This window comes from Macaca fascicularis, chromosome 6 (genome assembly GCF_037993035.2).
Source record: "Macaca fascicularis isolate 582-1 chromosome 6, T2T-MFA8v1.1".
In the NCBI taxonomy this organism is placed as follows: domain Eukaryota; kingdom Metazoa; phylum Chordata; class Mammalia; order Primates; family Cercopithecidae; genus Macaca; species Macaca fascicularis.
Window position 1 is genome coordinate 18,087,211 of NC_088380.1, and position 25,625 is coordinate 18,112,835.

Consider the following 25,625-nt stretch of genomic DNA (forward strand, 5'->3'; position numbering starts at 1 on the left):
AGGCATAATTATCACAAAGTGAAGGAGGGAAGGAACAATGAAACTGACATGAGAAGAACTGTGCATAGGTTGGCACTTCCGAACATGGAAATGTTGCTGCTGGGGAGGAACAGAACATACGGCTTTGGGCTGAGCTCTAATCCTGCAGAACAGGAGACCCGGGGAGAAGGGGAAGAAAACGTGGGTGTAGCACAAAAGAAGCAGAAAGAAAATGAAGCAGTTTCCAAGGAACAGGTGACTAGGACTCACCTAGTTGTGAAAACAGATCAGCTTCTCTTCCGAGTTCTGTTTTACTGTTGAGTAAAGTACAGTGACTCCTTAGACACTGCCACAGAACCTTGTCATGACGAATTGTCCTTCTTAGCTTGTAGTAATGGGATTGTATACTTCCTTCTGTAGCTAGACTGGCAGCCCATCCCCATGTGCTATTCCTCAAGTTGTGCAACTGCACAGCCATGTTTTCTTCCTTGTTCAAAGGGTGTGCATGTGGCCTTGGAGACTTCACTGTTTTGAGCTAAAGTCAGTGTCTCTTACTCTGGTCTCAAGTTTCAGTGGGTATCTCCCTGTATTCCAGGCACATTTTCCAGTTGTAATTTTTCTACTTTCTACGATGCTTAAAAGTCAATGGGAATTGATCAAGATGTAAGAAAAACTGAGTTGTCTTTCGAATGCTTTCACGCTTTGTGATGGCCTTCTTAGAATTAGGACATGGAGAACGTGTCTGGCTCTTTAGGGCCCACACTAGGATGTGTGGGACTCTGGGCAAGTATTTTTTTGTGTGGGTCTCCCATTTATACAAGCAATTCCTTTGAAAAATGCTTTGCAAAATTTTAAACGTATATGAGGTTTAGTGATTGATCACTGAAGATTTAGAATGATAGGTAAAGAGGTACTGATGTATTTGTTTATTGTCCAGACTACTTGATAATTCTTTGTACCATCCCGACACTACTTCTTTCCTTCCGGATCCAGAAATCATCTCTTCATATTAGTTATTGTCAAGTGTGCTGTTCCTGGATAATTCATATTTCCCACTGTGAGAAAAGGGTAGCAATTGTGTTATTATTCAAGACCTATAGCTTGTCAGAACCTGTCCGCGTTGAGACATTCTGATTCTTCTTGCCTCTAAAGTCCCCAATGCTATTTGTTTCATGCTGGCTACATCATTACTCACGATGCTGTACCATCCATCCTGCTGCCTGTGAATACTGGCTTCCGATGGCTTTTTCAGAGGTTGTGCCCGTATTTCTTTGAAGATGACCACAAATGCACAGAGTATGCAGGAAAATGTGCATAGTCATTTATTTTATGGTCATGTTAAATTTACCCTTTGGAACTTTATGGTATAAATATAGAACAACACATTTTCCAACCATGTCGTCTCTTGAACCCTTGAGGCTGTAATGACAGCATTCCTAAAATGTGATCTCTTTTCATGTTGACTGCACCCCTGGTTTCCTCACACTGTTTCCAGTGGTGGAGCAAGAAGAGTGATCCTATTTATGCAAGGAATCCCTGACCCTTATCTCGCTCAGCTTAACCTGGGAGGGCCAGGCACCCCATCAGCTGGAGGAAAGAATGAACATGGATTGGAAGAGCCTGCTGGTGTTGCAGAACAACCATCTGGAAAGCCCTTGGAGGAGGTGGGTGAAGCCACCCTCGAGCACTGTGGTGCAGCCTGCAGAGGGATGGGGCGATGGCCCTGGGTTTCAGCAGCAGCAGGTGCACAGCATAAACCTTGCCTGCCACCGCGGGTGCTGCAGAGCAGAGGCAACACCACAGTAGCAGCAAGGGGGATAACTGAGGAGGCAGGAAACCTCACATGCAGCTCGAACCCAAGGGCTGGCGGATGGCTGTTGGGAGCCCAGAGTCCTGAACTCATCCTGTGACCGAGTGAGTGAGAATCATTCAGAATCAGGATGTCAGCACCATTCTGGTGGCCCAATCACACACCATCCCATGACAGCAACCCTGTGCCAGTCAGCAGAATCAATCCACTCCCTAGGCTGCTTTTCTGGAACTGGAGGTCAGCCCCAGGGCCCCAGGATGACCTTGCAGGCACGATTTCTGGAGCTCTTTGGAATGTCAAGCCCATCTCGTGCATAAGAAAGTGGGTTGGAAAGAACTCTAAAAGGGAGAAAGGGGGACTGGGTACAAGCAAATCCCCATTTGGGCTCAGGAAACCTGCCCAGACCACACTACCAGCTCCAGCCAGGCCCAGGAACCAGAGGATTGGGGGTGGGAGGGGGTTCTCAGAAACTATCATGAAAGATATTTTCATGGGCCCCTGAATCGTGAGGACTGAGGGAGGAGCCCAGCTCACCTGGGTCTAAAGCGAGCCCTGCTGTTTGTTTCTTTCTGCAACAAAAAGGAGTGGAAAGGATAAAACAGAGGGTAGGCATGGAAGAGATGAGGTCAAGTATGAACTGCTCTTGGAAGCCTGAGTCCTGATAAGGGCTATCCACAGGTTGGCCCCTATTCAAGGGCTAACAGTTTTTCATCAAATAATTGAACTAATATATAAACAGTTACAGCAGCAGCAACAGCAGCAACAAACGCTTCTATAATGAAGCTCTACCAATTCTGCACTGGTGGGAGAAAATGCAAGAAAGGACATTATTCAGTCAATGGACAAAACTAGAATATGATTGTTAGAGTAGGAAAATTATTGTATCAATGCAAATGTATGAAGTTGATAAGCCCATGGTGGTTGTAGAAAAGAATATCCCTTAGGATACACTGAAGTATTTAGGGATAAAAAACAATGTTCAGAAAAAAATTACCTATTTATCTGTCTGTCTATCAATCATCTGGCAGTCTATTAATCTACTGATCTATTGATCATCTATCATCTATTGCAAATGACAAAGCAAATGGGAATAAACTGTTAACAGCAGCAAAATCTGGGTAAAGGCTAAATGGATAGATGATCTTTGTACTATTTTTATTTTTGTGACTTTTTGTAATGTTAAAAATTATTTCCAAATAGAAAGTTAAAAAGGTTATCTCAACACAATGTATCAATTCTGGTAAAATAGTTATAACAATGTTTTCTTTCCTTCCCTTCCCCCATCCTCCCTTTCTCATTCCCCACCCCCTTTCTTTTCTTCCTCTTTCCATTTTCCCTTGGCATCATATAAATGAATACAGTTAGGAAACTTCTGGCATACTGGCATGTTCCACAGATTAAAAGAATTTAAAATTAAAGGAAAGTATTGGCTAGATCCAGGATGGGTGAGATGGCAACAGAGTTGCAAGCAGAGGCAAGAGGATTCAGAACTTGACTTTGTGTTTCTGTAGCTAATACAAAAGTTGTATAGAGAACTTGAGTAAAAGAATAACAATAGGCTGGGTGCAGTGGCAAATCCCAACACTTTGGGAGGCTGAGCTGGGTGGATCATCTGAGGTCAGGAGTTCGAGACCATCCTGGCCAACATGGTGAAACCCCATCTCTACTAAAAATACAAAATTAGTTGGGCTTGGTGGTGTGCGGCTTCCCTTCCCTTCCTTCTCCCTTCCCTTCCCTTCCCTTCCTCTTCCCTTCCTTTCCCTTCCCTTTCTTTCTTTCCTTTCTGGCTCTATTGCCTGGGCTGGAGTACAGTGGTGCAGTCTCAGCTCTCTGCAACCTCTTCCTCCCGGGCTCAAGCAATTCTCCAGCCTCAGCCTCCTGAGTAGCTGGGATTACAGGCATGCACTATCATGCCTGGGTTCTTTTCGTGTGCATTTTTAGTAGAGATGGAGTCTCGCCATGTTGTCCAGGCTGGTCTCGAACTTGTGAGCTCAGGTGATCTGCCCACCTGGGCCTCTCAGAGTGCTGGGATTATAGATGTGAGCCACCGGGCCAGCCTAGAATGTCCTTATTTCTAATCTAATGGTTGCCAAGGGCATCACAGCATGCCATAGTGGTTAGTAATGTGGGCTCTGGGAAAAAAGAGTTTGAGTTTAAGCTAAGCTTTTGCACTTCTCACCTGGGTGATCTTGGATAGATGGCTTCATTTCATCATGTGTCAGCTTCCTCACCAGTAAATGGCATCTGATAGGAATATCTTCGCCTGAAAGTACCAGAAAGTATGACTTACAGTAGCTTAAACAAAGAGAAACCCAAAGAGCAGGTGCTGTTGATCAATAGTGTGAGAGAAATGAGGTTTTTTGTCTCTGCCATACCGTGTGTGCGATTCTACTTTTCATACAAAAAGAAGAGAAAAGAGACATGGGAGCGTTTTAGCTGAGTCGGCCTTTTTATCAGAAAATCAACGCTTTTCTCAAATTTCCAATAAGCAGAAACTCACTTATGGGCCTGATTTGTGTCTTCTGACCACCTTTGCTTGAATTTGGGAGAGAAAGGACATTATAGATATGGCTTAAATCAGACAATCAAGAGTATGGGTTATAATGTGTTACAGGATTCTGAATATTAAATGAGCTAATGGCTGTAACGTTCTTAGAAAAATTCACAAGTGCTCAATTGTTAGCTTGTTATCATATTCGTAATACTAATAGAAGTAGAATTTTTGTGTACATATTGAAAATATCATCAGAAATAATTTTGATAAAACCTATGGAAACAGGGAAAAAGGATGAAGTCAACAGCTCCCTCCTTAGTTTCACCCTTGGAGAAGGCTTAGAAGGAAGCGAAGCATTGAGGTGTGAACCACCTGCGTGCTTACAAACACCAGTGGTTGACCCCCTCTGTAGGCCAGGTAGGAGTGTGGGACCTGCTACGATTGAGAAGGGCTTGTAGATTTCAAAGAGGATGCTGGGATTCCAGAGTAGCACAAGTGGCTGCACTTATTTACTTATTTTGATTATAATAATATATGTGGTCATCAGTTTCTCCCTGATTTTCCATGTGGATGGGCTATATTTATTTTCTTGGGGTTGGCTCAAAGTAGACACAACAATCTTTGCCTTGAACATTTTCAGTGAGCCACGTTGCCCCTCCTGGAAGTGGGGGTGCTTTGTCTGTCCACTGGGGTTCCATGGACACAAGTACACCCACATTTTATTGGTGGCTCTTTTCCAAGTTGCTAGCTTGGCGCTTTTCAAAATGTGCTGAATGGCTGTTTGGAACTTGTCTCTGCTGACTCCACTGGGCTCGGTTTCAAATCTCTCCTAATCCACTAATGAACCTTTATTAAAGTGGGAGACAGAGGGTGAATCAGTCTTTGGACGCATTATTAAAATAAAGTAGGAGCAGTGAAATGATCAAAAGAGAACAATAACAAAGGAAAGCTCAGTCTCTCCACCACCCTCTATTCAGTTCTTTAAAGCTGATATTTTGGGGGAAGAAATGTCAATATTATTAGATTAGTTTTCAGTAGTCTTTAATTTTGTTTTATTTTAACTTTAATTTTGTTTTATTTTTCAGGGAAGCTCACGAAGAGACTGTCATTCACCAGCAAACCCCTGCCCCCTCACTTTTTCTTTTTTGCAATTGGAAGTTCAGGTTGAACTGCTCTGTAGTTATTCACCCACTTCTGCTGGTCAAAGGCCCACGAGGATTTAAATGACTAAATAGGCCATAAAATGCCAACCTTTTAGAAGTCTCAAAAATGTCTGCTGGATCAAACAGTCAGCATGAACCACCCTTACATTCCTCTGCCACCCACTTTGCTCCCTGTGTCTGGGACACCCTGAGTCCACAGTGACTCTGTGCCAAACTATAAAGAAACCACCATGTACCTTTTCAAAAATGTCCGCTTGTCCTTAAAGTCACGAATCACGGAAGAGATGGCTTCCAGATATGCAACTTGACTTCCGACGCCATCACCCTCTAAAATTTCCCTGTGTTTTCACTGAAGTCATGCACCCACTTCTGCTGGTTCCTGGCTCACATAAACATTGAGCAAGTAACTTTCCATTAGACCCAGAGGATGGACTAGGATAGACTTCTGAATGCCTGAAAATTCCTGGTCCTCAACAAACCTGTGTTCTGCTCAATAATTTATTTTGTAAGAAGAAGTTATAATAAGTCTAGTCATTAAATCAAAAGAGAAAAACCTTAATTAAGTATAATATTGTTGGTACTTGTATTTGTCCGTTCCATTTCTTCATTAACTTTTTGATTGGTAAAATAAAGATCATTACACAAATCTATTCTCAAATGTAGCCATGGATGATTTGATTTCTCTTTCTCTCTTTTCTCTCCCTGTGCATACACACACACACACACACACACACACACACACACACACACATATATATATACACACTCAGAGAACAGAGTTGTTTCTCTATACACACACAGAGCATGTATATATGTGTGTGTATATATATGTATATGTGTGTATGTGTGTATATACATTTATATGGAGAGAGAGAAAGAGAGAGAGAGAGAGAAAATAGAGAGAGAGAGAGAGAAAGATGCTCCTCAACTTACGATGGGGTTATGTTCTGATAAACCCACCGTAAGCTGAAAATATTCCAAGCCAAAAATGCACTGAATGCACCTAACCTTTCGAACACCGTAGCTTAGCCTAGTCCACTGCAAATGTGCTTAGACACTTAACTTGTAAATGCGCAATATTTACATTGGTCTGGAGCTGGACAAAATCATCATCACAAAGTCTATTTCATAATAAAGTGTTGAATATGTCATGTACTTTATTGAATTCTGTACTGAAAATGAAAAACAGAATGGTTGTACGGGAACTTGAAGTACAGGTTCTACTGAATGTGTTTCACTTTCACACCGTTGTACAGTTGAAAACATCGTAAGTTAGGGACCATTTGTGTATATACCTATATGAGATATATGTAAATAAGATATATATGTAAACAACATATATGTCAATGAGATATATAAAAACATATAAATAATACATAGATCTCCTTGTTGAATCCTACTGTGTACAAGACATAATTTTTTATGCTGGGATTCATCAGTGAAGAAAAGGAAGGAAAGCTCTCGGCTTCACAGAGCTCATACTCTGGTGAGGAAGACAAAAATTATATAGAATATAAGAAGGTGAGGGCCGGGCACGGAGGCTCATGCCTGTAATCCCAACACTTTGGGAAGCCAAAGTGGATGGATTACTTGAGGTCAGGAGTTCAAGACCAGCCTGACCAACATGGTGAAACCTCATCTCTACTAAAAATACAAACATTAGCCAGGTGTGGCGGTACATGCCTGTAATCTCAGTTACTTGGGAGACTGAGGCATGAGAATCACTTGAACCAGGAGGTGAAAGCTGCAGGGAGCCGAGATCGCGCCACTGCACTCCAGCCTGGGTGACAAAACGAGACTCCATCTCAAAGCAAAAAAAAAAAAAAAAAAAAAAAAAAAAAAAAAAAAGAGAAGGGGGTAAGTACCGTATGCAAAAGCAGAGCCAGGTGGGGGACAAGAGTCTTGAAGAGTTGTCATTTACCCATTTAGATAATATGGTCAGAGAGGCCTCCCTGAAAAGGTAATGTCTGAGCAGAGACTTACGGGCGGAGAGAGAACAGGGTGAGAAGATCTCTGGGGGAGGAGTAGAAAGTGCAAAGACGCAGGCAGCGATGAGCCCCATCCGGTTGGGACAGAGTGAAAAAGGGGTTCAGCTGGAGGGACCTGAGAGGTGAGGGTGGCAGGGCGGGTGGAGGTGTAAGCTCAGCAGATGGTGGACACCCTGGAGGCCACTGTGAGGCTCTGGTTCTCGCTCTGAGTGATTTCAAGGTCCATTGCGTGGTTGCAGCAGAGAAGAGAACAAGCCTTATGACCTGGTTTCTCTTGAAGAGGATCATTCAGGTAGGCGCTTTGAGGAAAAAAACAAAAACAAAAACAAAAACAAACACGTAGGAGGGTCTGGGAGGATGTAGAAAGCCCTATTTGTAAGGCTTTGTGATCTGGGTATATGTCCACTGAGCAGTGAACTTACCGTCTCAAGTTCTGTATTCTAGTTGGGACTCTTCTGCTAACTGCTGGAGGGTATTGGCACAATCCCCTTACTGTTTTATTCAGAAGGGAAATAGAAGTGAACACTTAGTATTTAAGTTTGAGCCAATTTCTTCTTAATCCCTGTGATCTGGAGCCTGCTAGGATCCTCAAGTTTGTTTTTCTTTTTTTTCCAACACCAGAGCCTGTGTCTTTGCTTGCCCCACCTCTGTCCTCCGTTTCTTTACTAACAGCGCCGACTTCCCTTCCCAATCCTCTCAGCACATGCAGAAGACAAGAAGCAGAGGACAACGGCTTTGCTAAACCCTGAATTGTTCCAAAGTTCGAAGTTGTAACCCATGAGCTATCTCTTTGATGAAAGCAGTGAAAACTGGATGTTAGAAATATTTTGGAGGTTAAAGGAAGAGCGACTTGCACCTCCCTACCACTGAACTGTTTAATGTTCTAGAATTGATGTTACACAGTAAAAGACAGACAACTCTGTCTGCAATTCTGGGACTGGGATATGCCTGTGCATACACGCATCTGCTCGGTTTTGGTTTCACTTCACTTCAGTTATTTGATTTGGTGTCTGCAAAACCCCGTGTGCACATTTTTATGAGCCTTGGGACAATTTACTGCCAAGCTTGCTTGAACTCTAAAATATGCCTCCGGTTTTGGAAAACCACAAATTATTTACCAAGGAGGCAAGGAAATGGAGGTCACTGGGCTCATTTCTTACATAATTTTCAACTTCCCTTTTGAGGCCTGACATCTCCTGGCAGTCACAGTGATGTCTTCCTTAGATAGATTCAATAATGGGGAAGAACAGGTGAAAAGTGGTGAAAGTTGCTAACTGCTGTGTTCCTCTGCTTGCTTTTCATGCTGTGTGCCAGGAATCAAAGCTGCAGGAGTGGAAGGTAGATGTAAAGTAACCCCTTTTCCTAGGTTATTGTGTTTATAAAGCGTTAAATAAGAAATGCTAAACAAAACAAAACAAAACCCTCTACTTTGTGGGAAGCAAAGTTATTTAAGGTATGAAAACAACAGTATTAACCTAAAACAATAGAATAAATGATCACTAAAGTGAAAGTACAGAACAGGTATAGAAAGTCAATCTTTGAAACATCAGCCGGTATCAGTTTCTTTCAAGATAATTCAAGGGTGATTAACATGTAACTAGCAAATACATTCAACATACAAGAGAAAAAGTGTGAGGATAAAAGGGGGCGATAAAATAAGTAGGGGAATGAGGGATGACCACAGATCAAATGGAAAGGATAAGGAAGGAGGAAAAGATAGCTCCTATGTGTCTAGCTTGGAAAGATAATGACTCAATTGAGTGAATAGGGGAGACAAATTGAGGGTTCAGGAATTTTTATTTTTATTTATTTTTGAGATGGAGTGTAGTTCTGTCGCCAGGCTGGAGTTCAGCGGCCTGATCTCGGCTCACTGCAACCTTTATCTCCCGGGTACAAGCAATTCTCCTGCCTCAGCGTCCCGAGTAGCTGGGATTACAGGCATGCACCCCACACCTGGCTAAGTTTTGTAGTTTTAGTAGAGATGGGATTTCACCTTGTGGATCAGGATGGTATCAATCTCCTGAACCTCATGATCCACCTACCTTGACCTCCCGAAGTGCTGGGATTGCAGGCATGAGCCACTGCGCTTGGCTGGAACTCACGAATTTTTAAAGACATGGCAACATTCTTGTTGTATGGGTTTACTTATGACAGATGGGTACATAGGTCTGTCCAAAGGGGCTGGGACACTTTGTTAGGTTTTAGGAATTTTTTTCTGCTAAATTCTCTTTTTCCTTTCTTCCAAGGAGGCAGGGTAAGGAGAGGTACCAGGTGCTGGTGGATTGTTTACCTTGGAGATTACCGCCTTACAGAGGAAATAGCTGGTACCTCAGCAGGGACCTCTTGGTGGGCTTCAGAGTTGTGAGTTGAACACTTGGAGCGGGGAAACATTGGATGTTTTCATGACATCGGTAGGATTTAATTCAATCAACGAATAGGACCCAGAATTAAATTAGCTGAGACAGTGGGGGAAGAGGGGCAGAATCCCAACTGTGCTTAGTTATAATTTCAGATGTAGAATAAAGAGTGCTCCAGGAAGCACAGCTTCAGGCCAATGATGAGATTTTGAATCCCTTCATGTTTATGATTTCATTTTTTTCCCTTCATGCTTATGATTTTAATTATCTCTGTTTCCCAAAGTGATTAGCAGAAACAATTTAAGATGAAATGAATATATGTGCTGGAAGGGGAGGCAAAAGTAGGGTGACATCCCATTTCATAGTCGGGCTTGTGGGTGGGGAGAGGGGATGGTGCAAGTGAAGAGAGAGAGGGCTCAGTAGTTTCTGAGAGGAGGGAGGAGAAGAGGAACACAAGCTTAGTTTCTGAAGAAAGAAATCGATGGGAACCCAGGCTGATTCCACTTGGGTCTGCAACACTCCAGACAAATCCAGAAGCTGGCAGCTGGAATGAATGTTTATTTCTCAATAGAATGAAAAAAGAAATGAGATGGAGCTGAAGATATTGTACTGTCTGAAATGATTTACCTTATGGGCATTCAGGCTAATGAATGGGTTCATTTCCACATCCATGTGTGATCTATGTGAAGTTCATTTCATATCTGCAGTGCTCTCTGTAAGAAAGGTAGTCTAATGCCTGGCACTGTTAAGGGCTCAGTAAATGTTGATTTCTTACTTCTGTTTCTACCCACAATGACACCTGATTCTCTATTATTCTGGTATGTGAGCAATCTCAGTCAAGCTGTCTACAGTGTATATCTGTGCTTTCTAAAGTCAACATACAAAGTAAGAGTTAAGGCCGGCTGCGGTGGCTCATGCCTGTAATCTCAGCACTTTGGGAGGCCAAGGCAGGTGGATCACCTGAGGTCAGGAGTTTGAGACCAGCCTGACTAACATGGTGAAACCCCGTCTCTACTGAAAATACAAAAATTAGCTGGGCATAGTGGCACATGCCTGTAATCCCAGCTATTCAGGAGACTGAAGCATGAGAATTGCTTGAACCCAGGAGGCTGAGGTTGCCATGAGCCGAGATGGCACCATTGTACTCTAGCCTGGACAACAAGAGCGAAGCTTCATCTCAAAAACAGAAAACAAAAGACAAAAAACAAAGCACAAAACAAAGTAAGAGTTAAGATGTAAAGTTCTAAACTCGACTTCTTTTGAATTGTTTTCTCAATGTTCCAATTGACTCATACTTGTCAGGCATAAAGTTTCTCCTTAAAATTGGTTTTATTTATCTCAGTTATGAGACAATTAGAAACAAATGGTTTCCATCTGGTTTGAAAAGCAGCTACAACCTTCAAATGATAAACACAATTTATCCATCTTTCATTTGTCCCTTGTTTTGACTTTGTTGAAATGAATTTCCTTTTTAAACTAGCGATATTCAGATAATTTGTGAAATATTTTATATGGGTTTAAAATAAGGACTGTGGCACATTGATCATCTAGCCCATTAGAATCAGCAAGTCTTTCGTTTTCAGCAGTTTAGTTGTGAAATGCCTAGTTGTGGTTTTCTTTCTTTCTTTTTTTTTATTATACTTTATGTTCTAGGGTACATGTGCACAATGTGCAGGTTTATTACATATGTATACATGTGCCATGTTGGTGTGCTGCTCCCATTAACTCGTCATTTACGTTAGGTATATCTCCTAATGCTATCCCTCCCCCCTCCCCCCACTCCACAATAGGCCCCAGTGTGTGATGCTCCCCTTCCTGTGTCCAAGTGATCTCATTGTTCAATTCCCACCTATGAGTGAGAACATGCGGTGTTTGGTTTTCTGTTCTTGTGACAGTTTGCTGAGAATGATGGTTTCCAGCTGCATCCATGTCCCTACAAAGGACACGAACTCATCCTTTTTTATGGCTGCCTAGTATTCCATGGTGTATATGTGCCACATTTTCTTAATCCAGTCTGTCATTGATGGATATTTGGGTTGATTCCAAGTCTTTGCTATTGTGAATAGTGCTGCAATAAACATACGTGTGCATGTGTCTTTAGAGCAGCATGATTTATAATCCTTTGGGTATATACCCAGTATGGGATGGCTGGGTCAAATGGTATTTCTAGTTCTAGATCCTTGAGGAGTCTTTATAGCTATCCTGAGTTGGCTGAGATTCTTGAACGTGAAGATTGCTAGCTTTAAGAGTTTTGGGAAATTCTTGACTATGTTTTCTTTACATATTTGTCCTACCCTATTCTTTCTTTTTTCTTTAGTAACTCCAATAATAGGAATAAAGGGGTTTGCACTATGACTTGCATGTGACTGATATGTGTATTCTTTTGCATTCTCTGTGCTCTAGTCAAATATTTCATGTTGATCTGTCTTTGGGATCATTGAGCCAATCTTCAGCTATACTGTTCAACTCATCCAATGAGGTCTTCATTTCAAGTATTGTATTTTTCAGTCTTAGAATGATTACTTTTACAGATTTTGATTCAATGATTAAACCCCACATCTTTTCATAACTTTCATTCATATTGTCTTTCAGTCTCTTTAATATACTGATCATTGTATCAAAATGTAATCTTAAGATGCTAAATAAAATATCGTTTTCTTTCTTTGCATCTACTTATATTGTTTGTTTGTTTCACCTGGTAGTTTATCACAATCTCCTGCCTCTTTTTATGTTAGTAATTTGTGACTGTATGCCAGACATTGTGGAAAAAGCACAAGTCAAAGCTCTGTATGATGCTACTTTGACCAGACAGGAATCTGTGTTTTCTCTGTGGAGCAGATAAGGTGAGGAGGTCATCACCCCAATCCAAGAGGCTGAGCTAGATCAAGACTGGGTTGACATTTTAGTAAGATCCCCTCCACCTCTAGTTCTGTTTTTATTTCTCAGGCCTGTCTCTTCTACACTGTTGATTGAGAGCTCTGAAAGACAGTGGAAGGTTCAGGCTGTTTAGCATCCTGCCGTATTCTCCATCCAAATTTGATGAGCATCTTGGGGAGACCAGCCATGTTCTGAGCAGACTCCTTTCCTCAAGTGGAACTTCTCCTCCCAATTATTATGGGACTTCTGAAGATTTTAACTTACTTTGCAGAAACTCCTAACCTTTTACTCAGTCTCAATTTAGCAAGGGTGCTATAGGAAAATTGGCAAGGCATGTGGGGATACTTTTGTTTCCAAATTGTTGTGGTTGCTTCTATGAATGCCACAAGCTTTGCTCACTCCTCTTTCCTTCCTACAGTGCTTCCGCATGAACCAGATCTGATCTGTGTTTCAAATCAGCAAATATCCCAAGAAAGAAAATAGCCTGTGAAAGGTAGCTAACCTTGCCAAAACACTCTGCTCTCTGGAATTTTTGTTCTTTTAATTCTTTTTGGTTCCATAATTCACTCATCTCTTTAAATGGATTTTTTGCAATTAATTTGTCTTCTTTAGTTAGTCTAACAGGATTGTGTTCTCCTGCAACCAACGGCATTCTATTCATAACCACAAGTCCCCTTAGGGTCAACTTTTAGGAAGTCTTGGGCAGTTACGTCTTTCCAATCTAACAGTCCATAAGATCTTCCCCTATTTTTCCAGAAGCTTCAGATGAGACTATCACAAAGAACATTATGGATATATGTGACAAATAGAGATTACAAATTAAATTCATACTGTCCAACATGAAAAACTTGACTGTCCTGTTTTCTGTGTGTCCAGAGATACAGGGAGTCTACAGAGCATCTCCTGCAAGCATCAGTACAGAAGTCGATGATAATCTGGATGCAAGTCCAGGAGTGTGGAGTCCACTGACTCAGAAGACCTGCATCTAAGGAATTGACTGTCCTTATCCTTAAGTATGATGACTATGTTTCCAATTCCAGTAGACCCTTTGATGTATTCTGAATAAATATTCCTTTTGGAATTGAACTTCTAGAGCTCTTAACTTTGGCCCACTCTAGTTTTTTTTCTCTCTCTCTCTTTTCTTTTTTAATGATTTTTTTTTGTAAAGATAAGGTCTTGCTTTGTTGCCCAGGCTGGCCTCGAATTCCTGGACTCAAGCAATCTATCTGCCTTGGGCTCCCAAAGTGCTGGGATTATAGGTGTGAACCGTTGTGTCCGATCGCTTTCTGGTTTTTCTAGCATTATGTTATCCCAGCTCTGTTCTCTATGTAAATTTCCCTGATGACATGGTTGTATCTTGGCGTTTCAAAATACTTAACAGACTTCGTTTTGTTTGAATTTTACAATGAACTTACATGACTAGGCATGGTCCCCAGTTCAGTTTTATAGACAAGGATTCTGCAGGTCAAGAATTGAAACACAACCAATAACAGCAGGTGACAGGATTTAAACCTGGGTCACTGTACTTATTTTTTTCTACTCTGTCATTATGTGTATCTATCCTACCTCTGCAATGACAGATGGCCTTCGAGCAAGAACACTTCCTTACATCTGGTATACAGTTGAAAAGTAAAAATTCCACACAAAGAAATATGGAAAGAAGTTTTACCTGCTCCTATAGCTTCCTTTCAAGGACCTGGCACCCACAAAGGTTGGGTAACAGAGAGGAGACTTATGTAACTTAAAGCAGAGAAAGTTATAGAGACTGTCTTAGCATAATATAGCATGGAGTGGTCATGCTTGGATGTGCAAAATGTCTGATGGTCTCGGACATGGCTTGACCCTGAATTACAGTAGTGAGGCAAGTTGCCTCGGGCAAAGCAAACTTATTGGACCCAAAGCTCTCATTTGAGAATTTTGTTGCCTAAAAATTATAAAATATCAGCAATTTCATATGGTTCAGCCTAATATTTTATCACTCTTCCTTTTTCTATTCTAAAGCAATAATTTTTAATAATGTAAGCTATATACATACATGCTTTCAACATACAACACCCTGACTATCATATAATGGATATTTCAAGCAGTAAATGTTCGGCATGTCTTCACCCCCACTTGAAGACATAATGTATCAATTAGGCTGTTCTTGCATTGCTATAAAGAAACACCTGAGACTGTGGAATTTATAAGAAAAGCGGTTTAATTGGCTCATGGTTCTGCAGGCTGTACAGGAAGCATATTGGGTCTACTTCGTCTACTTCTGTGGAGACCTCAGAGAACTTTGACTTATGGTGGAAGGTGAAATGGGAGCAGGCACCTCGTGTGACTGAAGCAGGAGCAAGAAAGAGAGAGTGACAGAGGTGCCACACACTTTTAAACAACCGGAACTCTCTTGAGAATTCACTCACTGTCTTGCGGACAGCACCAAAGGAATGGTCCTAAACCATCCATGAGAAATCCTCCCCCATGATCCGATCACCTCTCACCAGGTCCTATCCCCAACACTGGGATCACAGTGCAACGTGAGATTTGGGCCTGGACACAGATCCAAACCCTATCAATATATTGGCCAGACGCTTGCAACTACGTGAAGAATACCCTGGTTACCCAGCCACAAATGCAGATGTTATTGATAAGGGAGGGGGGCAGGGAAGTGCTGGGAGGAGAAAGGCAGGTCTCTGGCCAGGGCTCCACCCTGGGGCCTGTGCCCACAGACCTGGGTGAGGGCAGGCACTCCTGCCTTTGCGTCCAAATGTTGCTTTTCCCAAGACCACCCTGGCCCGCCACGCCCCCATCCTGTGCCTATGAAAACCCCGAAACCCTAGTGGGCAGTCACACAAGCGGCTGGACATCCAGAGGACGTCAAGAAGAGCACGTCCACAGGCACCGGCAGACCCTGGCAGGCCACCGACTGGTGGAAGGACGTGGAGTTCGGCTGGGCAGTCGGAGGAGATCCAGGCCGCTAAGTGGCCTGACCCCAGGAAATACACCTTCCCACTCCATCTCCCTTCTGCCTCCCCTGCCTGCTGAGAGCTACTTCCACTCAATAAAACCTTGCTCTCATTCTCCAGGCTCACGTGTGATCTGATTCTTGCGGTACAACAAGGCAAGGACCTTAGGATACAGAAAGTCCTCTGTCCTTGAGATAAGCCAGGGGTCTAATTGAGCTGACTAACACAAGTCGCCTACAGATGGCAAAACTAAAAGAGCACCCTGTAACACACGCCCACTGGGGCTTCCGCTGCAATCGTTCACCCCTAGACACGGCTGTTGGGTTAGAATCCCACAACCCAGCCGTCTGCCTGCTCCTCTAGAGGTTTGAGCAGTGGGGCAGGGAAGAAGCGAGCCCCTCCTGCTGTTGCACACCCTGCGAGGGGGCAAGGGAACTTCTCCTGTTTCATCATCAGGGATGTTGTATTGGTGTCTTAAATAACACTAGCATTTTGCCATATTTGGAGCTGCTACTGGGCCAGCTCTGTTTCCAGGCCTGCCTTTCAATCTTTTCCTTGCTTCTGGCATGAGTTCCCTTCTCTCTTGAGAAATCAGTTATGCATTTGAAACTACGTGTAGCTATACATACTTTAAACATACCATTTAGCAAGGGTGCTCCTTATTGGATGGTCTTTCACGTTGCTGGGCACAGAGACCACCACAGTTCCAGGTGAGCGAAGTAGTGCGATCTCATACATGATGAAAGCTAAGCAGGCCACAGCTTTCCCGTAAGTAAGCATTTCAAAATGTATTTGTAGAAAGGCAGTAAAAGAATAAGATGCAAATCAAGCTATTTTTAAACCATCCTTTTCAGGGCCAAGGAAGAAAAATGAATTCTTTTAAAAAAAAAATTATAAGGTCTTTAGTGGTGTTTTTAGTTGAAGTAATTTGGAGATGATTAGGTATTGTTATTTTTGATTCAATTCTTTAGAACAAAAACTTACAGAAATAGAAAGCTTTGCCATTTCTTTTCCTCACAACTTTAAAAAGTAAACCATGAGTGTTGGGTCACAAAAACCTTTCTTTTTTAGTCTCCTTTTTGTGCAGATTCATCCACCGTCAAATTACATTGTACTCCTTCCTCCTCGGACTACCTGTGGAAGAATGTTTATATAAATAAACCCAAAGTCCTGTCTTTTTGTCTGTCGCTCTGAGTAAACGGTACAAAATAGATGCCTTAGTCTGGTGATTTGATTTAATACAAATGGATATTGTTAGAACAATTCTTTACACCTGAGCTATTGGGAGATTTACTTGTAACTTTCCTTGCTACGTGAACAGCAGTAGTATTTGTTGTTTCTAAGATGTGTTGTAGTTCGAAAGATTTTGTTTGTATCATGCCCAAGTGACTGCATTAAGAAGTACCTAGTTGATTAAAACAAAACAAAACAAAACAAAACAAAAAACTCCTTTAAATCATTCAGCTGTTTGACCTATACTAGTGTATAGGTGTTATACTTAATTATATATTTTGGTGCTGTCTGTTTTATTATGTGGCAGTGTGTAGTCCCAGTATTTATGCTAATTGTATAGTTCTTTGGACTCCAGTTTTTCTCTTTGTAAATTTGGATTAAAGTCTATCATGGCTCCTTTCAAAGACAGCACTATATGTACATGGAGGGTACTTTGATACCACTAGAGGGATGGGACTGAGATCTCAAAGAAACAGGATACACTGTAAACCTGGGAGGCGGAGCTTGCAGTGAGCTGAGATCCGGCCACTGCACTCCAGCCTGGGCGACTCCGTCTCAAAAAAAAAAAAAAAGAAATAGGATACACTGGCTCTGGGGTGAATGGGTCCTATGACTTGTAGGGCTTCGGAGTAGGACATACAACTCTGGGGCTAAAGCTCAGGGCACTGGCCAGGCAGTTGAACATTTCTGCCAGTTCTTTCCTGGTCCTGCCCTGTGCAATTTCCAGCTTCTTCTCTAAATAAATGTTGAAGGTATGCATACATAGCAAAGGTGTGCCAAAGTGTACAGTTGCCCAGATTATTTGCACACCTTGGTTTGGCCCTGGCCAGTTGAAGGAGTTATGAGGAAATACATTGCTGCGGTGACCTCTGTCATTCATTTCTCTGTGTATATTCGTATTAATTGATTTTTTTTGGCAGAGTTTAAAGTACTTTTGAACTTTTCCCTTTTCTTCTCTCTTCTGCTTCTTTTTCCAGACTGCTTCCGAGATTGGATGAAGAGAATCTATTGACAACGCTGTGAAGAGAGGTATTTGGAGCGTGTAGGGGGAGGTAGTGTTGACTTCCTTGTGCAATCTAGGATTGAGTGGGGGATGCAGTTGGAAGGGAAGAGAAGTAAGACTCCTCCATCTTCCTGGTCCAGAGAAATTATGCTGGAGCCCCCTAGCCTTAACAAGAAAGCAGGTGTTTGCGTTTCCACCATCTTTGAGATCTGATTGCTAATGGAGCTACCTTTAAAGAATTCTGCTGTTTACAATAAAAGTGAGATCTCCCTCCTCCATCCTGTGTTACACAGCTTGGGATTGCACCCTTGTTCCTGGCACCTTTGCATTGCAGGAGCCTGCCTTTGACTTTCTTTCCTCTCTTGCTGCTTCTCTTTACAGAAAGTGCTGAGCTTCTTGGTGAGTGTCCCTCCCAACAGATGAATATTCACCAGAGAATGGAGAGCTTTCTACTGTGAGAATCAGGATGTGGCTGTTTGTAAAGTTGTTGCATTTTTTTTTGAAGAGTGGCTGCAATTAGTTTTGGTGTTAGGCAGCAAAAACCCCAAAATGTTCTTTTTGATTTCACATTGCTTGCATAATACAGATACCCATTTACTGGAAGAAATCTTTGTGGGTAAGTGTATGAGTGCGTATGCATAAGTATGTGTGTGTGTGTGTGTGTGTGTGTGTGACTCCACATATATTTCTGGAGTGCCTTCTATGTGCCAGGCATGGTGTTAGTCAACATATATAATTGAGAGTAAAACAGTCATGATCTCTGCTCTTAACCAATTTACAATCTAGGATAAAAGAGACCTTCCATGTTCAAATCCACAATGACATTAATTGCAATATGATCATTGTTGTGTTTGAAGAATAGCTAAGAAAAGCACAAAGAACTTACAAGATGGCTTAACAGAAGAACTTCATCTAGCTTACAAGTATGGATAGCCCCTTTCTAAGAAAGCGGTGTGAGTAAGGATGAATAGGAATAGGCCAGATAAAATACTAAGCCAGGAGTTGGAGGTGGACACGGGGGAGGGAGGTGACATTGTACTGATAGGTGTAGAGAGCTGAGGAGGCTGATGAATGTAGAGAAAGCAGAAGTGTCACTGGATTGCAGTTCTTGATAGGTAGAAATGTTGTATGAGGGGACGAAAACAAGGCCATTGGAAAGGGAAGCTGAAGGTGGTGGTGGTGGTGTTTGTGAAGGTATTCATGTTATTGCAGAATTATCTGAAGTGCAGTTTCCAGTGTTGACCAAATTCATGGTGTGACTGTGGAAGTTGGTGCTTGGGGTGAATGATGACAACTATCAGTGGGTATCAGGGTAAGGAACTGCTGGTCAAGGTGTTGATGGTACATCCAAGTGATGTTAAATCTGCTTAGCATGATGGTAAGGTTGGGTGAAAAGAAGACGACGAGTTGGGTGCTAAATTCTTTAAGGAGTGACCAAATGATTAAGTGAGGACTGGAGAGAGAAGAGGCTCTTATTGTCAACTACTCAAAGGAGCGGCTTACAAAAGAGAGTGCAGTTTTTTGTCTGCAAGTGGCATTGGGTAGTCAGGAGGACACTGCCTTGGTTCTGATACTGGGATATTTCGAGTTTGATGGAAAACGTCTCCCAGCCCCTGCTTGAGAGGAGAAGCAGTATCCTTAGGGGACAGTGGGTTTCAGTGAAGTCAAGAAAGGGTGTGGTGTGTGTGTGTGTGGTGTGTGTGTGTGTGCGATAACTTTAAGATAATTACGGGTTAGAAACATGTGGATTAAGGTAAGAAGAGACTACCCTCAGGCATTCATCCAAACTTTGAATTTCTTCTAGAAACCTCCTCTCAAGTCACAGTCAAGTGACTGATTGATTGATCCAGCAATTGCAAAATCACTCTCTTCTAATGCATACCGTTTAAGTTAATTTAAAATGTAAGTTTTATTTTCTTTTTGGATGGGGTCTTGACTGCATCCTGAAAACATAGCTGGTGTTTTTGTTACCTTAGTGTAAGCTGTGTAGTCAAAAGAATAGTGGGAATGGTCACTGTGTGTGGATATTGTTGTTCCTGAGGTAAATTCTGTCCTGGCTACTAACCAAAGGATCTTTCAGAAACGCTCTCCCAAACCACTGCCCATTGGATAGCAAACACAGTATCTATTTTAGAGAAAATGATTGCATCAGATTAAAATGGTTAAATTGTCTTAACATGCCAGGATCTTATCTTTTCATGAAAATATTTTTTATTAACTTTTTTTTAAAGGAGGACAACTGCTCTTCAGATTTTTCCCATGAGAACTGGAGATTAAACTTTGATTTTTCTCCTTTTATCCTCCCCAATAGAAGCTGTATATTTTGAGGATAACCACTTGGTTAAAAGCAAAATAGCCTTAAATAAACACACATACCTTAAAATGAATGAGCATTTCTGGTATAGTCTTAGATTTCACAGTGTCATACTGACTGGGTTGAGGAAGCCACCAGAATTTCATAGCTCAAAGTTCAGGTTTTATACAGGATTTATATGTCCTGTAGAATATTTTGTTTGCTGCAGTTGGAAATGATAGTATCTTCTTCTCTAGGAAACTAATGTTTAACAGGTAAGTGCAACCAGATTGCTAACAGGAGATGGAGGAAAAAATGTCACCATTTTGAATGGGGTTTGTGTTTACCAGTACACAAAACGTATGCTTGTATTATCGATTGTGTGAAAATATCTATAATTGTTAGAAAGATAAAATCCATGTTTGCCAAGAAAATCAATTTTTTCCATATCTCTCTTTGTGCACTGTGGTTTTAAAATTTCCTTTTCATTTTTAATGATGTTTTCTGTTTAGAAAGCTTATTTGAAAAAATTAAACAAAAATTATATACATTTATTGTGTACAATGTAATATTTTAAAATATGCATACATTTGGAATGGCTAAATGTAGCTAATTATCATATGCATATTTATGATTTTTGTGGTGAGGACGCTTAAAATCTACTCTTTTAGAAATTTTCCAGAATACAATACTGTCCAATGTTATTAACTGTAGTCACCATATTGCACAATAGATCTGTTGGACTTCCTACTCCTGTCCAGTTGAAATTTTGTATACTTTGACAAACATCTCTCCAACTCCACCTTTCTCCCCACCAGTCCCTTGTAACCACCATTCTACTTTCTGCTTCTGTGAGTTCAACTTCTTTAGATTCCACATGTGATATTTGTCTTTCTATGCTTGGCTTATTTCACTTAACATAATGTCCTCCATGTTCAGCCACGTCACAAATGACAGGGTTTCTTCCTTAAGGCTGAATAGTATTCCATTGTGCATATATATCACATTTCCTTTATCCATCCCTCCATTGTTGGACATTTAGGCTGATTCCATCTCTTGGCTATCATGAATAATGCTGCAATGAACATGGGAATGCAGATACCTCTTTGACACATGGATTTCGTTTCCATTGGATATATGTGGTATGCTCAGAGGCGAGACTGGTGGATCATATGGTAGTTCTTTCCAAATTTTTTGGAAGAATCTCCATATGGATTTCCATAATGGATGTACCAATTTACATTCCCACGTGCATTGTTTTCTGACGTCGATAAACGTCACAAACTTTTATTTGTTCGTTTCACAAACCTTTATTGTGTGCTGACTATGCATCAGCATAATGGGAGGTGCAGTTGATACAAATAAAAGGCACAGCCTTGCTCGGAAGCAGATATAATAACTATTTATTAAACAAAGATGGCAGAAGTGGGCAACTGACCACATGTGAGAAGAGTGACAAGGAGAGTGGAATCTAGGATGATGTATATTTTGGCTTGGGCTGTTGAGCTGATGAGGAATGTATATTTTTTGAAATGCAGTATACTGTCACCTTATTTCTAAGTAGGGTCAAGTCTGAGGCCAAATAAAACTTTCCAATATTTGTTCTTCTAGCACATTAATAAAATGTACTTTGTGATTATGAGCAGCTGATTTGAAGATTGATTAATTTCTACTCCTGTTACCTCGATAAATAAGAAATAAATTTCATGGACAAGAACTCATCATTTGAAATAGATGGTAACAATTGGATTGTCATTGATTACATGAGGTGATTTACAAGGAGGTCCAGCACATGCATGTAGTGTGCTATTCCTTGCCATGTCTGTTTTCTGTTAATTAATACAAATGTTGTTGTGTAGTTTTTGGTATTTTGACTCAAATTGAGAAAATGTATGCACTTTTATATACACGTATTAGTGTAAAACTTGGACCTGGAAAAGCAGAGGTTTCTAATAAATTAGCCAACATTTTCTTTGAAGAATTCAAGGTACCCTGAAGTACTTTCCTAATGATTAAATTGTTATTGTTGGAGGTCAATTCTCCACAGACTTTTTGTATTTCTGCGTCTCTTGTGAGTGAGCAACTAACTGCCCTTCATTCTGAACTATCTTTTCAGGGATATTTGTGTTGTGAACAGTCTTGGAACATAGAGACAGTGTTTCTGGAGCAAAGGCCAGGCATGCTCACTGCCCATTATAAAGGATTCGGGTTCCCTGAATTCAAGATTCCTCTTGTACAGCACAATCACTGAAGGTACCAACTGGTTCTCTTTGCATCACCTTGCAAAAATGGAGGCCTGGTTAACTGGTACAAAAAAATGCTAATACTTTGGCTACTGCTACTGTCATGAGCACTAAACTGTTATTTTTCTGTGACCCGGGAGTCTTGTGTCTTCTACCAGCATTCATGAAACTTTTGTCTGGCTAACTGGTTAGTTTGTGAGAAGGGTGAACTCTCAGACCCTTCGCAGTTTTTTGTTTGTTTGTTTGTTTGTTTTTTGAGATGGAGTATTGCTCTGTTGCCCAGGCTGGAGTGCAGCGGCGTGATCTCAGCTCACTGCAGCCTATGCCTCCTGGGTTCAAGCGATTCTCCTGCCTCAGCCTCCCGAGTAGCTGGGACTACAGGTGTGTGCGACCACGCCCAGTTAATGTTTTGTATTTTTAGTAGAGACGGAGTTTCACCGTGTTAGCCAGGATGGTCTCGATCTCCTGACCTCGTGATCCACCCACCTTGGCCTCCCAAAGTGCTGGGATTACAGGCGTGAGCCATGGCGCCTGGCCTTCTTCACAGTTTTTGATGGTTAATGCACTTCAGTGTCTTATCTTCCAATCTGTAGACTTTATTCTACCATAAAATATGAAACATTCCAACTTTTCCAGCACTGAGAGGATGGAACTCTAAGTTGTAGATTGACATGGTTTGGCTGTGTCCCCACCGAAATCTCAACTTGAATTGTGTTTTCTAGAATTCCCAAGTGTTGTAGGAGGGACCTAGCAGGAGGTAATTGAATCACGGGGACCGGTCTTTCCTGTGCTATTCTTGTGACAGTGAATATGTCTCACGAGATCTGATGGGTTTATCAGGGGTTTCTGCTTTTGTTTCTTCCTCATTTTTCTCTTGCTGCCACCATGTAAGAAGTGCCTTTCACCTCCTGCCATGATTCTGAGGCCTCCCCAGCCATGTGGAACTGTTAGTCCAATTAAACCTCTTTTTCTTCCCAGTCTCAGATATGCCTTTATCAGCAGTGTGAAAACAGACTGATACATAAATGAAATAACAAAAAGTCAAAAACTATTATATCTGCTTTTCCTTGTGATTGCAAATGAATATGGTGCCTGTGATACCTCACATTTATTACATATCACGATTTTTGAAACCTCACTGAGAAATATTGGAGTGTAAGTGTACATTTAAAGCAATGGCTTTTGTGAAATGTGAATATTTGCTATCACTTATAGTTCATTTATTTTCACTGCACTTAACTTATATCTAGGGATCATAAACAAGTGTTTTGTTTTCTTATTGTAATCAAGTTTATTGAGGTGTAATTTATGTGTAATAGATTGCATCCAGTGTACAGTTTGATGAATATTGACAGTTTAATATGCCTGTAAGATCACCATCACCATCAAGATACAAAACACTTCCATCACCCCAAAGGCTTACATGTACCCTTTGACTAAATGAATTTCGATAATGTGTGTAAGCCCTTGATATTGAGCAATTTGGGAATAATTTCTGCTGAGGAGTTTTTGCTAGTTTCCTTATTTTATTTACTTTTTAAATTATCATAAGCATTAATATCTTATTTTTTTCCCTTGGTTATTTGCTTTGATTTCTGTTTTCCCGTTAAGGGTCCTCTGTTTGGTCTTTCCTTCTCTTTCATATCTGTTGGAGCAGAAAGACCAAATAATGTTTTCGTGAGCTCACATAAATTAGATAAATAGAATACATTTGAAAAAACATCAAGACTAAGTTGCCCCGAAGGAAAAAAAAGTCACACGAAAAAGAAGGTGGGAATTAGTGTACTTGAGTATGGAAATTGATTAAGCAATAAAAATATGATGACAATTACTTTTGTAATTCAGTTATGAATTATGCTTAAAATGTGTACTTTATTCACTTTAATTATGACATTTGATTTTAGAGTTTTTCCTTCTCTCAATTATTGATACATTTTCTAGGGAAGGCTTTCTCAAATATTTGTTTTCATCTGACTTTTTATAATCATGGCTCTCAAAATCGAAGGATGGATTTTGAACAGTCGATTTCTCTCAGCAGTGTAAAATGAGTCACATGGGTCACATTTGTCTTAAGTCCCTTCAAAGACTGGAATGTGAGTAGAAATTGCAGAGCAACTTTCCCACGGCACTAATTGCATGTGAAGGACAAGACACTTCCATATTGTAATACCAAATATAAAATAGTGCCAAAAAAAAAAAGTCTCTGGTTAGAACTGTTCCATTTGTCATATGCCTTCTCATTTATAAAACAAGAATTTTCTCTCTTCTCTCACCCGGTTGGAGGATCAGCTTTATTTTTCAAAATTTGGATGGAAATCAGTCTTCAGTCTGCTCTGTCTGAAAAGAGAAAAATGCTCGCAACAGTTTGAAACACTATAAATTGGAATATTTGATGTCAGTTATCTAGGATTTTTATATCACTCCTCTTCCAACCTCCCGCTTCTCACTGATGAGGGTTTCTTACTTTGGGGGGAAGAATACATAGCAACTGTAAAAATGTAAAATAAAGCGAGTTCATCTGATTAGTCTGCAATCTCTCTCTTTTCGTTTGCATCTGGAAATTCTCAAGTAGACACATGGAAACTTGCAGCATGCACGCTTTCTCCCTGTGTGTCTGCATATTCCATGCCATTTTCCAGCCATGCTTGTCTTTTATTAAGAATTAGATGGTCTGAATGAGAATAATTTAAAACATTTTTTTAAAACTTTATTTTTTTAGGAACAGTTTTAGTTCATAGCAAAATTGAGATAAAAAAACAGAGATTTCCCATATATCCCTCCTGTCCCCCTCACCTGGCCTCCCCTATTATCAACACCTCTGACCAGAGTGGTACCCTTGTTGCAATCCATGAGCCTATACTGACACATGATTATCACCCAAAGCCCAGAGTTTACTTTAGGGTTCCCTTGGAGTTGTATATCCTAGGGGTTTAGACAAATATGTAATGACATGTACACAGAAAAATAAAAATTTAAGGTCAACATCTCACTTTTCCTGTTCAGTATTAAACATGAAGCAACTGTTGTGCCTTTTCCAAAAATAGTCTGCCACAAGGAGCAATAAGTAATCAGAATTTAAGGGGGAGGAAAATGGAAAACTCAAGAGGCCTGCCTTACATGAACACACACATATTTTAGAACTTCTCTTATACTTTAGAACATTATTCCACTGGATTCTGGATTTCTAGATATCATATGAAAGTTCAACTGTAATTAGGAAGTACTTAGCTTAGG

The 25,625-nt window shown here is 40.9% G+C and overlaps 1 long non-coding RNA gene across 1 annotated transcript in view; it reads left to right on the forward strand.

The window, feature by feature from the left end:
• LOC102128720 (uncharacterized) overlaps positions 1-24,916 on the forward strand; it is a 48,890-nt gene extending 23,974 nt beyond the window's left edge. The window contains exons 2-7 of the long non-coding RNA XR_012413596.1: positions 5,369-7,726; positions 13,545-13,681; positions 17,830-17,881; positions 18,237-18,309; positions 19,660-19,757; positions 22,265-24,916. This is a non-coding gene — a long non-coding RNA (uncharacterized lncRNA). The remainder of the gene's footprint in view (positions 1-5,368; positions 7,727-13,544; positions 13,682-17,829; positions 17,882-18,236; positions 18,310-19,659; positions 19,758-22,264) is intronic.
• The last annotated feature ends 709 nt before the right edge of the window (positions 24,917-25,625 follow it).